The sequence below is a fragment of the Odocoileus virginianus genome, chromosome 15 (assembly GCF_023699985.2).
Source record: "Odocoileus virginianus isolate 20LAN1187 ecotype Illinois chromosome 15, Ovbor_1.2, whole genome shotgun sequence".
NCBI lineage: Eukaryota > Metazoa > Chordata > Mammalia > Artiodactyla > Cervidae > Odocoileus > Odocoileus virginianus.
The window spans coordinates 15,990,328-16,007,271 of record NC_069688.1 but is presented as its reverse complement, the minus strand read 5'-3'; the positions used below and the strand labels follow the sequence as shown (position 1 = coordinate 16,007,271).

General features: G+C 39.0%; 1 pseudogene; it reads right to left on the bottom strand.

Annotated features, from left to right (window-relative positions):
* Positions 1-322: 322 nt before the first annotated feature.
* Positions 323-685, bottom strand: LOC139038518 (glutaredoxin-3 pseudogene; annotated as a pseudogene).
* Between the last annotated feature and the right edge of the window lie 16,259 nt (positions 686-16,944).

Here is a 16,944-nt window from a genome sequence, read left to right as displayed (position 1 = left end):
TTCTGTAAAAGAGGGTCAGCAATGAATCCCTCCTAAGTTTTTCTCAAAGTGTGTGATCTCTTCTCCCTTCACTATTCCATTTCATCCCAATCCAAAGCTTACTATTTTCTAATATTTTTTTAATTGAACTTGAAGATGTTTATTGAGTTGTATTTTTGGTGGAAAAAAAGTCACATACGTTATTTAGCACAGCCTTGTGAAATACACAAAGCGTAACGGGATGAGAATTTTCTCTTCCTAGTCCGTTTCTGAGGACTAAATCTTGAACTGTTCCGCTAGAGGAAGCCTTCCTGCAGTGGGTGGGCACCAAGTCTAACGTTCATTAATTTTCTCCTTTCAGTATAGGCAGCAACTCCCCATTTTCTTTCAGTTCCTTAACAATGTCCAGTCCTCCGACAAGCTCCCCCTTCACATACAGCTGAGGGTACGTTGGCCAATTGGAGTAAGCTTTTAATCCTTGCCGAACTTCTTCATCCTCCAATATATCAAATGTCTCATATTCAATCCCAGTACTATTTAGTATTTCCAAAATCTGTCTGCTGAAGCCACACTTAGCTTCCTGTTTGTTTCCTTTCATAAAGAGCATCACAGAAGCTTTATTTGTCAGTACTTTGAGCCTTTCCTCTAACTTGGGGGCTTTGGGGTAAATCGTATATAGTTCTTTAGATGCTTCTAGCTCCTTCATTATATCAAGTCCTCCTATGAGCTCTCCTATTTATTTAGAATATCAGCACACATGTTTGAGGCAGACAGATATGAGGCAAGCTTTCTTTTTTCAAGTGCTGAGAGGGTAGATAAAGATTACGGTAATGAGGAACTGTGCCAAAACATAGTTTAGGAAACTTTTTCTTAGTATTACCCAATCAATAGAGAGATTCTGAAAACATGTTTGAAACAGATGTCAGTGGTGAGTATAATGAAATAATACCAAAACGCAAAGAATTTCACGTCCAAATCAAACAGTGGTAAATGTACATTTACACAAACCCATATTTTAAAAGTCACATTTTCATTAACTCTTATTCCAAGTCAGGGTAGAACATCACCCCCACATTCCTCACCCACTTCTCACAGCCATACTACCAGAGAAATGCCAGGAAAAAAGGAAGAATGAGGGAAAACAGCAGATTTAGGTGTCATAGTCTGGTTAATTGCCCACAATACCTTGGCTTTCTCCGTTTCTTCCTCGTTTTGGAAATGGGAGATCATAGTAAAAGGAAAACAGTATGATTTGTTCCTAATCCTGAAAAGTAACTCCTTTTTTTCTCTCCCTTCCTTATTAATGCCATATGGAAAATTTATCAGTTTTTTTTTTTTTTTTCTTACAAGGAAAAGAACTAAGGATGTGGGTGATTATGAAAATATGCTCTGCAAGTAGATCTTCTTTTTAAGTGAATGAAATTTTAAAATGTATTTATTTTGCTAAATCAAACAATCATTGATATTTAGTGAATGCCATTAATTGTTCAATGCTAATATGACAAGATTTTAAAGTTAATATTGATCTTTTAGAAAATGAAATATTAATAATCAACTCATATTCCTGGAGAGAAACCACAGTGAGCACAAGATTTGGGGACACTCTGTATTCCAAAACTTTTTTTCCTAAGAAATTTTGTTAACATTTATGAAGCTTTGACTATGAGCCAGAGTTTAAATGTCTTATGGACACATCGCTTAATCTTCCCTGTAGCTTTAGTGAGTAGATTCAATGATTCCTATTTGATCAACGAGCAAACTGAGATACATATCACACAGGTACTAAGTGATGGAGTTGCAGTCTCAGCATCAGGAGTTCCCTGGGGACTAGATCACTAACTGGAAATAGAGAAAACCATATTTTAGGAATAAAAGAACACAGCAGTCTTTCTTGGCTTATGGAGAAAGAGCAGACTATCTCTCTTGCATTGAATGACAATAAATCTCTGGTTAAAGAGTGTGCTTCTCATTCATTTTAATTCAGGTTTCTCAACCTCAATCTTGGGTCAGAAAATTCTTTGTTGTAGGGGCTATTCTGTGACCCATAGAATGCTTACAGCATTACTTAAGTGCCAGTAGCAGCCCCTCCACCCAAGTTGTGACATCCAAGAACATCTCCAGACATTTCCAAATGTCTCTTTGGAGGCAAAATCACCTCTTTTGAGAATCACTGCTTGAATCAATCAAAACATTCATTTTTCTTTAGTACCTCTGCTGCCAAGCTTCATTAGGTTGACACAGAAAATACTGAATTATGCAAGTCTATGAAATCATATTGTTTTTATGTCCATTTCATGTGTGTGTTAGTTGCTCAGTCATGTCCGACTCTTTGCAACCCTATGGACTGTAGCCCAAAAGACTCCTCTGTCCATTGGATTCCCCAGGTAAGAATACTGAAGTGTGTTGCTATTCCCTTTCCAGAGGATCCTTCCAACTCCAAGAATTGAACCTGGGTCTCTGGCAATCCAGGCAGATTCTTTACCATCTGATCTACCAGGGACATATCTAATTTTCAGAATATTTCAATGAGGATCTTACTATAAAATATATAGGAAAAATATTTTAAATCCCATTGTCAAGTAAGAACATTGAAACACAAATAGCTGAAAGGAAGCATCAAGTTTGGTACAAAGGACTCAAAACAGAGAACAAAATTTGAATTTTACACCTGCAAATGCATTAGAAGGCCCTCAGCAAATCTCCAATGTTTAGTCTCAGTTTTCCTCCTCTGTCAAATGAGAATAATAATCCTGCTTTTGTCTCTCACAAATCTCTTAGATGAACCAAGTCAGAAGATCACATTAAAGTACAAAGTGTACTTATTACTGTTGGTTTGCCAATGGTCATCCAGAAAAGTAAGGGCTGAACCAAAGCTGAAATGTCACAACTAATATTCTCTTTCCTTAGCTGAAGTATGACAAATATGAGGGTCCTGCTCCTTTGACTCTGCAGATATTGCTAATTAATCACAGATCTCTTTCCCAGAGTGGTCCCAGAACTTCTCAGTAACACACTCCAGACAGCTATAAACTGCAGGTCAGATTTTGAACTTGAAAGCAAACCTATTGCTTCCTTTTATATGAGATAATGCTGCCACTAAGTTCTGAATCCTTCAAAGATCAGTTACTTTATGCCTTCTTGTTTACATAAAATGTTGATATATTTTATTCATCTATATTAACTTCTAACAGGGAAGTCAAATCAATCGACAAATCCAACTTTTACCTCAGGCCTTCCAAACGTATGTGAGTGAGTGATAGTCGCTCAGTGGTGTCCTAATTTTTGTGGCCCCATGAACTGTAGCCGGCCAGTCTCCTCTGTCCATAAATTCTCCAGACAAGAATACTGGAGTAGGTTGCCATTTGCTTCTCCAAACATATAGCCTGTGATAAATCAGAATCCTCAAGCCTCATTTAGGATGCAGGCCTGGGCACAATAGTTCCAAAACTGTAGAGGGTAGCTGACACACTTGGGGAGCTTGTTGAAACAGATTGCTGGGCTCAACCTCAGGATCGGACTCAGTGGGTCTTTGAGAGGGGGCTTCAGAATTTACATTTCAACATGTTCTCAAATGATGCTGATACTGCTGGTCCAGGGACCATGTTTTGGAAACTACTACACTAGTAAAAAGACAACCGCTTTAGAGCAAGAAGACCTCGCCTTGAGACATCCTTCTGGTTTATATAACTTCTGTCATCTGGGTGGAAAATTCTAGGCTTTCCTAGGCTTGAGGTTAGTGCTTTGTAAAGTGGCTCGTGAAGCCTGACATGCTTACCTCATAGAGTTGTTTTGAAGATTAAATTACATCAAGGACATGGAAGATTCTTACAAATGGCAAATGCTTAGATGAGTAAATGCTTGTCAGTGCTTTTGCTGTTATTTGGAGAAGGTGCCTTTTTAGCTTGGAAGTTCAACCAGCTATTTATGGGCCCACTTCCTCCTGGGCAGTTGACCAGCTTTCTCTCCCCTCCTATGGCCATAGGCCAACTCCCCCAAGGAGCTGCATGAAACATGTCGGGTCTCTCTGTAATGTTCCCACATATTTGTCAGACTTAACCAGAGTCTAAGTGAAGGAAATGCTTTCAAAATGTTCTGGATGTTTGGCCCAAAGCATTGTTCCCCTTTACTGGTCTATAGGGACTAAAGGGAGTCTGTCAATCAGAGATGAACTAGGGTGGGACCAACAGCCATTGGCAGTTACTCCTCAGAGATTTGCTTGTGACTCATGACAGCAGCTTGCCAGGGGGAGGGGAAGGAAATTATCTGGAAAACACCCTTAATAAAACTGAAACGAACATTCTGGGAAAGAGAGGAAAAAGTGAAAATTAAGATGAAACAAAGTTAAGTTCCCCCAAAGATCCCCATCTGTCTCGTCTGATTTTTTTTCACTGAGTGTAGAAAGAACCCAGATCTTTACTCTCTGATTCCTGACTCTGACACTTTATTGACTGTAACCATCGCTAATGTGATGAACAGAAACTAATTTATTCCCCAGTCAACTGTCTCTTTCAAGTTAACATAATTCAGTTAGTTTTTTGTCAATAACACTTTTCAGAACCTCTTTTTTTTTTTTTTTTTCCAGAAGAGACTGCCCAGTGGGAAGAAGAGAATGAAGATCATCCCAGGGTTTTCTTTCAAAGAAAATACAGGAAGATTTGGAGGAACCAAATATGGTCATTGAGTCTACAATCTGCCTATAAATGGTAGTGATATAGCTGTTTCTCTAACACTATCTCTGAGGGTGCAACAGATCAAGAATCACTGAGAGCCTTTGTGTTAGTCACTTAGTTGTGTCCAACACTTTGCAACTCATGGGCTGTAGCCCACCAGGCTCCTCTGTCCATGGGATTCCCCAGGCAAAAATACTGGAGTGGGTGGCTATTGCCTTCTCCAGAGGACCTTCCCAACCCAGGGATAGAACCTGGGTCTCCCTCACTGCAGGCAGATTCTTTACTGTCTGAGCCACTAGTCTTTAAATGGTAGCAAAACTGTTCTAGTGGCAAGGTTTACCTGAAAAGTTTGCATTTCTTTTTTCATCTAGAAGATGGGTGGGGGGTTGCAACATTCTCTCTCAAAACATGCTCGGTTGTTTGTTTATCCTTTGAACTCTTCTTCTTTTATTGGAGCACAACTGCTTTACAATGTTGTGTTGGTTTCTGCTGCACAACACAGTGAATCAGCTGTATGTACACATATATACATATAACTCATGAAGCTCAATATCAGAAAAAAAAACCAAACAACCCAATCAAAAAATGGGCACAAGACCTAAATAAACATTTCTCCAAAGAAGACATACACATGGCCAAGAGGCACAGGAAAAGATGCTCAACATCACTAACTATTAGAGAAATGCAGATCATCTTGTTTAGTTACTAGAAATATTTCCTGCCAGTTACCTGACTTTCAGAATTTCTTGCAATGCAGAAGGCCAACTACCAGAAAAGTCTACTCCAGGGTGTTCTGAAACACAGGGTAACATCTCAGATATACTCCTGAACAAATTGAAACAAATAGGATGTGATACTTGGTTCTCTCTTTTTTTCTGGTACCTCTATAACAGATCAGTTGCCTTTGTCTCCAGATACGGGCATCCCCATTTTCCCCTAAAGTCCCCAACATACCAAAGTGTATATTGATCTTGCTTTCAGTTCTTTTTCTATGTGACTATCAAGGCATGTCCAAGTGAGTTTCAAAGCTCTCTATAAAATAGATTTTTGTTTATTTGTAATTGTTCCTACCATCACTCTTCTCTCCAAAAGCACTGATGTGTCTTTATATGAACTGGAATAGGACATCATCGATTCAGTGGACATGAGTTTGAGCAAACTCAGGAAGACAGTGAAGGACAGGGGAGCTTGGGGTGCTGCAGCCCGTGGGGTCACAAAGAACTGGACGTGACTGAGCGGCTGAGGAACAGCAACAACCAGAAAGGCAGACACTCAGAAGTATTTCTAAAATCTCATTTTCTTGATTCTCTTTTCTCTTCCGGGAGACCCCACTACAAACAAATTTGAAGCTCATGCTGGGACACTCTTTTCCATTCCAAATTAGACAAGCTACCTCATACTTTAGCACCACTTTTTACCTTCCTAATGTCTGTGGACCCACTTTCTACTCGTCAATTGTATCCATGCTCCATTGATCACTAGCTCAGCCTTGATTGTTTCTTATGTCTAATTTTCTAGCCCAGGTGATCATTTCATAAGACCATAGTCACAATTCTTCCAAGTGGAATGGGTCTTGGTCTGGTCCCTAAACTAAGCCAATACCTACCTTAAAATCAGCTAACTTTATCGAGGTCTATGCATCAAGCTCTGCACTACTATAATAGGAGGCACCATAGGGTGCTTCCCATGGCCGTGCCCTTGTGCTTTGCATTAGTTAACTCAGTTTTCATTATAACAGCCCCACGAGGTTGGCGTTTGTATTGTTCCCATTTTGCAACTGAGAAAATTGAGGTACAAAGAGGTCAAGTAACTTCCCACACAGTTAGCAAGTGGCATGGCCATGATCTGTACCCAGAAGTCTGTCTACATCATTCACAATGTTGACTATACCCGCATCCTGCCTCTCAAAGGGCAAAGCCCTTTAGAAAGGTTATCTCAGTGAGTCATCATAGCAACTGCATGAGATAATTCCTGTTGTCCTCATTTTCATTTGGGAAAACAAAGATTTAGAAAAGTAAAACCCCATGGTTTATTTAATGTAGAACTGGAACTGAAATTTAAGTATAGCTGATAACTAAATCCTATCTATAAATATTTGCTTCTTTACCTCATTCAGTGGCACTTTTAACCAGTGTTTCTCAGACTTAAGAGATGTCTTTGATATTATGAGACATAAAAAGAAAAAAAAATTGCTTTAGATCCCCAATATTGACTTAAGTAACTGCTATTATGCTATATAAAAATGCATAAATATAAAACCAGCTAAGTACTTTATATGCTTATAATTATTTTATGATTGCAAAATCTAAATTAAGTTACAAATTAAATAAATCTAAAAATTCAATAAAATCCCAAATACTATAAATAATATCAAGCATCATTTCAACTACAAGATTTTTTTTTTAATATTTAGGTGATAAAGATTTTATTTTTTTAAATTGAAATATGGTTGATTTACAATGTTTCACTTGTATAGTTGATTTACAGGATAATTTAGTTATATATGTACATATATATGGGGATTCCCTGGTGGCTCAGCAGTAAAGAACCACCTGTAATCTCCTCCAGTAGACAAGGAGATGAGGCTTCAGTTCCTGGGTCAGGAAGATATATTGGAAAAGGGCATTACAGCCCATTCCAGTATTCTTGCCAGGAGAATCCAATGGACAGAGGAGCCTGGCAGGCTGCGGTCCATGGGGTTGGATACAACTGAAGCAACTGAGCACTCACGCATGCACAAACATATACATATATATATATATATATATATTCTTTTTCAGAATCTTTTCCATTATAGGATATTACAAGATATTGAATATAATTCCCTGTGCTATACAGTAAGTCCTGATTATTTATCTGTTTTATATAGGTAGTATGTATCTGTTAAGCATAATTTCCTAATTTATCCCCCCCTACTTTCTTCTTTGTTAACCATAAGTTTGTTTTCTATGTCTGCAAGTCTATTTCTATTTTGTAAATAAGTTCATTTGTATCATTTTTTAAAATTACATATAAGTGAAATCATATGGTATTTGTCTTTGACTTACTTCACTTAGTATGATAATCTCTAGGTCCATTCATGTTGCTGCAAATATCATTATTCTATTCATTTGTATGGGTGAGTAACACTCCATTGTGTGTGAGTATCATGCCTTCTTTATCCATTCATCTGTAGATGGTCATCTAGGTTGTTTCCATGTTTTGGTTATTATAAATAGTGCTGATATGAACATTAGGGACAGTTCAGTTCTGTGCAGTTGCTCAGTTGTATCTGACTCTTTGTGACCCCAGACCTCCCTGTCCATCACCAACTCCTGGAGTCCACCCAAACCCACGTCCATCGAGTTGGTGATGCCATCCAACCATCTCATCCTCTGTCATCCCCTTCTCCTCCTGCCCTCAATCTTTCCTAGCATCAGGGTCTTTTAAATGAGTCAGCTCTTCACATCAGGTGGCCAAAGTATTGGAGTTTCAGCTTCAACATCAGTCCTTCCAATAAACACCCAGGACTGATCTCCTTTAGGATGGACTGGTTGAATCTCCTTGTGGTCCAAGGGACTCTTAACAGTCTTCTCCAACACCACAGTTCAAAAGCATCAAATATTTGGTGCTCAGTTTTATTTATAGTCCAATTCTCACATCCACACATGACCACTGGAAAAACCACAGCCTTGACTAGACGGACCTTGGTTGGCAAAGTAATGTCTCTGCTTTTTAATATGCTGTCTAGATTGGTCATAACTTTCCTTCCAAGGAGTAAGCGTCTTTTAATTTCATGGCCCAATCACCATCTGCAGTGATTTTCGAGCCCAGAAAAGTCAAGTCAGCCACTGCTTCCACTGTATCCCCATCTATTTGTCATGAAGTGATGGGACCAGATGCCATGATCTTAATTTTCTGAATGTTGAGCTTTAAGCCAAATTTTTCAGTCTCCTCTTTCACTTTCATCAAGACGCTCTTTAGTTCTTCTTCACTTTCTGCCACAAGGGTGGTATCATCTGCATATCTGAGGTTATTGATATTTCTCCCAGCAATCTTTGATTTCAGCTTGTGCTTCCTCCAGCCCAGCGTTTCGCATGATGTACTCTGCATATAAGTTAAATAAGCACAGTGACAATATACAGCCTTGATGTACTCCTTTCCCAATTTGGAACCAGTCTGTTGTTCCATGTCCAGTTCTAACTGCTGCTTCCTGACCTGCATACAGGTGGGGCAGGTCAGGTGGTCTGGCATTCCCATCTCTTTCAGAGTTTTCCACAATTTATTGTGATCCACACAGTGAAAGGCTTTGTCATAGTCACTAAAGCAGAAATCGATGTTTTTCTGGAACTCTCTGGCTTTTTCGATGATTCAGCGGATGTTGGCAATTTGATCTCTGGTTCCTCTGCCTTTTTAAAAACCAGATTGAACATTTGGAAGTTCGCAGGTTCACATATTGCTGTAGCCTGGCCTGGAGAATTTTAAGCATTACTTTACTAGCGTGTGAGATGAGTGCAATTGTGTGGTAGTTTGAGCATTCTTTGGGATTGCCTTTCTTTGGGATTGGAGTGAAATCCGACCTGTGGTCCTGTGGCCACTGCTGAGTTTTCCAAATTTGCTGGCATATTGAGTGCAGTACTTTCACAGCATCATCTTTCAGGATTTGAAATAGCTCAACTGGAATTCCATCACCTCCACTAGCTTTGTTAGTCCTGATGCTTCCTAAGGCCCACTTGACTTCACATTCCAGGATGTCTGGCTCTAGGTGAGTTGATCACACCATTGTGATTTTCTGGGTTGTAAAGATTTTTTTTGTACAGTTCTTCTGTGTATTCTTGCCACCTCTTCTTAATATCTTCTGCTTCTGTTAGGTACCTACCATTTCTGTCCTTTATGGAGCCCATCTTTGCATGAAATGTTCCCTTGAAATCTCTAATTTTCTTGAAGAGATCTCTAGTCTTTCTCATTCTATTGTTTTCCTCTATTTCATTGCATTGATTGCTGAAGAAGGCTTTCTCAGCTCTCCTTGCTATTCTTTGGAACTCTATCTTTTTGAATTAGCTTCCTTTGGATATATGCTCAGGAGTGGATTACTAGATCATATAGTAACTCTATTTTTAGTTTTTTAAGTAACCTTCATAATGTGCTCTGGAGAAGGGAATGGCAACCAACTCCAGGGCTCTTGCCTGGAGAATCCCATGGACGGAGGAGCCTGGTGGGCTGCTGTCGATGAGGTCGCACGGGGTCAGACGTGACTGAAGCAACTTAGCAGCAGCAGCAGCAGCAAATGTGCTCATAGTGGCTACACCAATTTACATTCTCAACAGTGTAGAAGGGTTCCCTTTTTTCCAGCATCTGTTATTTGTAGACATTTTGAAGAGCACTACTCTAACTGATATGAAGTGATACCTCATTGTGTTTTTGGTTAGCATTTCTCTAGTAGTGATATTGTTGGTTAGTGATATAACCAATATGTGCCTATTGGTTACCTGTATGTATTCTTTAGAGAAATGTATATTTAGGTTATCTGTCCAATTTTTTATTAGTTTTTTTTTTTTATGTTAAGCTGTATGATCTCTTTGTATATTTTGGAAAGTAATCCCTTGTCAGTCACATCATTTGCAAATATTTTCTCCCACTTTATAGATTGTCTTATCATTTTATTTATGGTTTCCTTTGCTGTGCAAATGGTTTCAAGTTTAATTAGGCCCCATTTGTTTATTTTTGCTTTTGTTTGTATTATTCTAGGAAACAGATCCAAGAAAATATTGCTGTGATTTGTGTCAAAATGTGTCCTGCTTATGTTTTCTTTCAGGACTTTTATAGTATCTGGTCTTACAGTTAGGTCTTTAATCTATTTTTATTTGATTTTTGTACGTGGTATTAGAGAATGTTCTAGTTTCATTCTTTTATATGTCGCTGTCCAGTTTTCCCAGCACCACTTATTGAGAGACTGTCTTTTCTCCATTGTATATTCTTTCCTCCTTTGTTGTAGATTAATTGATGATAAGTGCATGCGTTTATTTCTGAGTTCCTTATCCTATTCTGTTGATCTATGTGTCTGATTTTGAGCCAGTACCATACTTCTTTGACTATTGTAGCTTCCTAATATAGTCTGAATTCAGGGCACATGATTTTTCCAGTTCTGTTTTTATTCTCAAGATTGTTTTGGTAACTCGGGGTCTTTTGTGTTTTCATTTTGATTTTTAAAAAAATGAATTTTCTTGTTCCGTAAGTGCAAGGCTTAAATGGGCAACTTTGTACTGAAATGACATTTGCAATGTGACCATGGTAATGATTGCTATGGAAGAACTGTTTGATCCTGGCCTTTCTGACTACCATATATCCTATGATAATACAATCTCTCACCTATTATGTTTATTCAATGACCTGAGAAACTTTAATCTGTATAATGTTATTTGGCCTTCACTTACCCAAAGACTTTTGCATAGTAAGTCCATCTCTGTTCCTACACAATCAACCCACAGTAATAATGTTAGTTTAATTTGGTGCTGATTTGTCCATTGCTCAGGACACACATGGCTAGACCCTTAACAAACTCCTGTGGAGGGTGAAGACAAATTTGATCCATTAGCAAGCTTTAATTGAAGGTCACCTAAAAAGGCAAGGTCTCCCTGCATCTCTGAATCTTAAACAGCTGGAACTACTTAAATGCCTTAAAACACACACACACACACACACACACACACATGTAAAATGCTGTCTCAAAGTAGACTTCTAGAAAATACCCAGTACATACTAATGCACACACACAAACACCCTTTATGATGTTTTAAATGCCAAATTAAATTCAGTTTTATTGTGTTTTAAAACATCAGCTCTGGAAGAAAGAAAAAAAAGGTTTTAAAAAGTTAGAAGCAGTTTCATGAGTGAATGAACTGAATGCCTGTTAATTCCATCACCAGCAAAAACAGTAGTGTTTAGAGATTAATGTGTAATCTCAGATTTTGATTCAAAATTGAGTGCATGCTCTGGCTTTTAAGTGAAGAGAAAAAGGGAACTGGAAGGAAATCAGGAAGAGGATAGTCATGGGAAGTCATTTGTTTTCTTTTTACTATACTGCAAAGAAAAGAAAAAACTGCTCAAAAGGAGAGGAACTAACATACTATAATTAACTTCTATAGCTACAGGAGAGACTGAGATTAATGAAAGCTTCAGGATAACTTTGTTTCTGGACACAGGAGCTTTGTATACAGTGTAAAAGGGCTACCAACATGGTAGTTAAAAGGGTTAAACTTTAAAAAAAAAGGTGTAATTGATTTATAATTTTGTGTTAAAATTTAAAGGGTTTAACTTTTATTTTGCCTAAACATTAGGAAATGGAAGGAAAGAGTTAGAATTCCAAACTAGCAAGCACTCTGTTTTCAACATCTTTTAATTACTAGATTTGATCATTTGTGTATATTAGTCATGGAGATTTTAATAATGGCATAAGTTAACATCTATTTGCATTTTCCATGCTAATATCTTTATATGCATTATTTCATTTTGTCCTCTTGGTGTCAGAAACCACACAAGGTAGTCATAATTAAAATCCCCATTTTTATAGGTAAGGAAAGTTAGTAAAGAAGAGGTTAAAGAATTTATTTACGGTTACTTACGCATCTATCAAATGACAGAACCAGGATCAGAGTCTGGGTCTGTGTGATCCCTAAGCCAGAGTTCTTAATCCCTAGCACCGAGTTTCCTTCCAGAAAGCACTCTCCAGGTAATTAGATCTGAATAATATAATGTACCACAGCAATTAACTGTCAAGCCTGCTTATATTTTTGATGGGAAACCTGAGACCCACAGATATTAAAAGAATTCTTTAAGCTTATAAAACAAGTAAAACCAGGTTCCAAATTCACAATCCAACATTTCTACCACATGTATTATTTAAAAAATAAAATAGAAACTATTCACATTATGTGTTTTTGATCTAATTTAATTCTCACAATTCTGTGTATCCAGTACATACTTACTACATATTAACTTCATGTATAAGAAAATGGAGGCTGACATGGTAAATTTTTGGTAGTCGCAAAATTAACGGTTTTGATTTTGTAAAAAAAAAAAAAGCATAGTTGAATATAAAATGGAACTATCCCTGCTCCTTCTTCTGTTAACTTTGGCAGCTCTGCTGTCCCACAGGCTGCAGTGCAGGCCATCAGGCTAACTGAGCTCATTGACAGCTTTTGTTCATAGCTGAATATTTTCTGGCTGGTTTCCAGTTTGTCCTTAAGTATGGTTACCTTTCATTCTCATTACCTCAGAGTTTCTGAAGGCATCTGAATTTGTGAGTTTGTACTAGCAGAGTATTTAGAAATTAGGGTGACCACCTATCTCAGTTTGCCTGGGGAGGAGCTTACCTGGTGACTCAGATGGTAAAGAATCTGCCTGCAAAGCGTGAGACCCAGCTTCAATCCCTGGGTCAGGAAGATCCCCTGGAGATGGGAATGGCAACCCACTCCAGTATCCTTACCTGGAGAATCCCATGATCAGAGGAGTCTGGCAGGCTACAGGCCATAGGATCTCAAAAAGTCAGGCATGACTGAAGTGACTTAGTATGCACACCCGAGAGGAAGAGGTTTCTCAGGACATGGGTTTTTCTTTTTTTTTTTCCATTTATTTTTATTAGTTGGAGGCTAATTACAATATTGTAGTGGTTTTTGTCATACATTGACATGAATCAGCCATGGATTTACATGTGTTCCCCATCCCGATCCCCCCTCCCATCCCTCCCCACCCCATCCCTCTGAGTCTTCCCAGTGTACCAGCCCCAAGCACTTGTCTCATGCATCCAATCTGGGCTGGTGATCTGTTTCACCCTTGATAATATACATGTTTCGATGCTGTTCTCTCAAAACATCCCACCCTCACCATCTCCCACAGAGTCCAAAAGTCTGTTCTGTACATCTGTGTCTCTTTTTCTGTTTTGCATATAGGGTTATCATTACCATCTTTCTAAATTCCATATATATGCATTAGTATACTGTATTGGTCTTTATCTTTCTGGCTTACTTCACTCTGTATAATGGGCTCCAGTTTCATCCATCTCATTAGAACTGATTCAAATGAGTTCTTTTTAATGGCTGAGTAATATTCCATGGTGTATATGTACCACAGCTTCCTTATCCATTCGTCTGCTGATGGGCATCTAGGTTGCTTCCATGTCCTGGCTATTATAAACAGTGCTGTGATGAACATAGGGGTGCACGTGTCTCTTTCAGATCTGGTTTCCTCGGTGTGTATGCCCAGGAGTGGGATTGCTGGGTCATATGGCAGTTCTATTTCCAGTTTTTTAAGAAATCTCCATACTGTTCTCCATAGCGGCTGTACTCGTTTGCATTCCCACCAACAGTGTAAGAGGGTTCCCTTTTCTTCACACCCTCTCCACCATTTATTGCTTGTAGACTTTTGGATAGCAGCCATCCTGACTGGCGTATAATGGTACCTCATTGTGGTTTTGATTTGCATTTCTCTGATAATGAGTGATGTTGAGCAACTTTTCATGTGTTTGTCAGCCATCTGTATGTCTTCTTTGGAGAAATGTCTGTTTAGCTCTTTGGCCCATTTTTTGATTGGGTCATTTATTTTTCTGGAATTGAGCTGCAGGAGTTGCTTGTATATTTTTGAGATTAATCCTTTGTCTGTTGCTTCATTTGCTATATTTTCTCCCAATCTGAGGGCTGTCTTTTCACTGCTTATAGTTTCCTTTGTTTGCACTGGATTTTCATTACTGCACACAGTTTTTCTCTAGTTGTGGAACAGCGGGCTACTCCCTAGTTTTGATGCAGGGGCTTCTCATTGCAAGGGCTTCTCTTGTTGCAGAACACAGGCTCTAGATGCACAGGCTCAGTAGTTGTGCCACATGGGCTTCATTGCCATGTGGCATAGGGGATCTTCCTGGACCAGGGATTGAACCAGTGTGCCCTGCATTGCAATGTGGATTCTTAACCACTAGACTGGCTAAGGGAGTCCCTAGAACAGTTTTCAGTTCAGTTCAGTTCAGTTGCTCAGTTGTGTCCCACTCTTTGTGATCCCATGAACTGCAGCACGGCAGGCCTCCCTGTCCATCACCAACTTCCGGAGTTTACCCAAACTCATGTCCGTTGAGTCAGTGATGTCATCCAAATACCTCATCCTCTCTCATCCCCTTCTCATCCTGCCCTCAATCTTTCCTAACATCAGGGTCTTTTCAAATGAGTCAGCTCTTCACATCAGGTGGCCAAAATATTGGAGTTTCAGTTTCAACATCAGTCCTTCCAATGAACACCCAGAACTGATTTCCTTTAGGATGGACTGATTGGATCTCCTTGCAGTCCAAGGGACTCTCAAGAGTCTTCTCCAACAGCATAGTTCAAAAGCATCAATTTTTCGGCACTCAACTTTCTTCACAGTCCAACTCTTACATCCATACATGACCACTGGAAAAACCATAGCCTTGACCAGACAGACCTTTGTTGGCAAAGTAATGTCTCTGCTTTTAAATATGCTATCTAGGTTGGTCATAACTTTCCTTCCAAGGAGTAAGCATCTTTTAATTTCATGGCTGCAATCACCATCTGCAGTGATTTTGGAGCCACCAAAAATAAAGTCTGACACTGTTTCCATTGTCTCCCCATCTATTTCCCATGAGGTGATGGGACCAGATGCCATGATCTTAGTTTTCTGAATGTTAAGCTTTAAGCCAACTTTTTGACTCTCCTCTTTCACTTTCATCAAGAGGCTTTTTAGTTCCTTTTCACTTTCTGCCATAATGGTGGTGTCATCTGCATTTCTGAGGTTATTGATATTTCTCCCAGCAATCTTGATTCCAGCTTGTGCTTCATCCAGCCTGGCATTTTACATGATGTACTCTGCATAGAAGTTAAACAAGCAGGGTGACAATATACAGCCTTGACATACTCCTTTTCCTATTTGGAACCAGTCTGTTGTTCCATGTCCAGTTCTAACGGCTGCTTCCTGACCTGCATACAGGTTTCTCAGAGGCAGGTCAGGTGGTCTGGTACGCCCATCTCTTTCAGAATTTTCCACAGTTTATTGTGATCCACACAGTCGAAGGCTTTGGCATAGTCAATAAAGCAGAAATAGATGTTTTTCTGGAACTCTCTGGCTTTTTCGATGATCCAGCAGATGTTGGCAATTTGATCTCTGGTTCCTCTGCCTTTTTTAAAACCAGTTTGAACATTTGGAAGTTCACGGTTCACATATTGCTGAAGCCTGACTTGGAGAATTTTGAGCATTACTTTACCTGTGTGTGAGATGAGTGCAATTGTGTGATAGTTTGAGCATTCTTTGGCATTGCCTTTCTTAGGGTTTGGAATGAAAACTGACCTTTTCCAGTTCTGTGGCCACTGCTGAGTTTTCCAAATTTGCTGGCATACTGAGTGAAGCACTTTCACAGCATCATCTTTCAGGATTTGAAATAGCTCAACTGGAATTCCATCACATCCACTAGCTTTGTTTGCAGTGATGCTTTCTAAGGCCACTTGACTTCACATTCCAGGATGTCTGGCTCTAGGTGAGTGATCACACCATTGTGATTATCTGGGTCATGAAGATCTTTTTTGTACAGTTCTTCTGTGTATTCTTGCTGCCTCTTCTTAATAACTTCTGCTTCTCTTAGGTCCATATCATTTCTGTCCTTTATCAAACCCATCTTTGCATGAAATGTTCCCTTGGTATCTCTAACTTTCTTGTAGAGATCTCTAGTCTTTCCCATTCTGTTGTTTTCCTCTATTTCTTTACATTGATCACTGAGGAAGGCTTTCTTATCTCTCCTGGCTATTCTTTGGAACTCTGTATTCAAATTGGTATATCTTTCCTTTTCTCCTTTGCTTTTCACTTCTCTTCTTTTCACAGCTATTTGTAAACTCTCCTCAGAGAACCATTTTTCCTTTTTTGCATTACTTTTCCATGGGGATGGTCTTGATCCCTGTCTCCTGTATAATGTCACAAACATCTGTCCATAGTTCATCAGGCTCTCTATCAGATCTAGTCCCTTAAATCTATTTCTCACTTCTACTGTATAGTCATAAGGGATTTGATTTAGGTCATACCTGAAGGATCTAGTGGTTTTCCCTACTTTCTTCAGTTTAAATCTGATTTTGGCAATAAGGAGTTCATGATCTGTGCCACAGTCAGCTCCTGGTGTTGTTTTTGCTGACTGTATAGAGCTTCTCCATCTTTGGCTGCAAAGAATATAATCAATCTGATTTCGGTGTTGACCTTCTGGTGATGTCCATGTGTAGAGTCTTCTCTTGTGTTGTTGGAAGAGGGTGTTTGCTATGACCAGTGCGTTCTCTTGGCA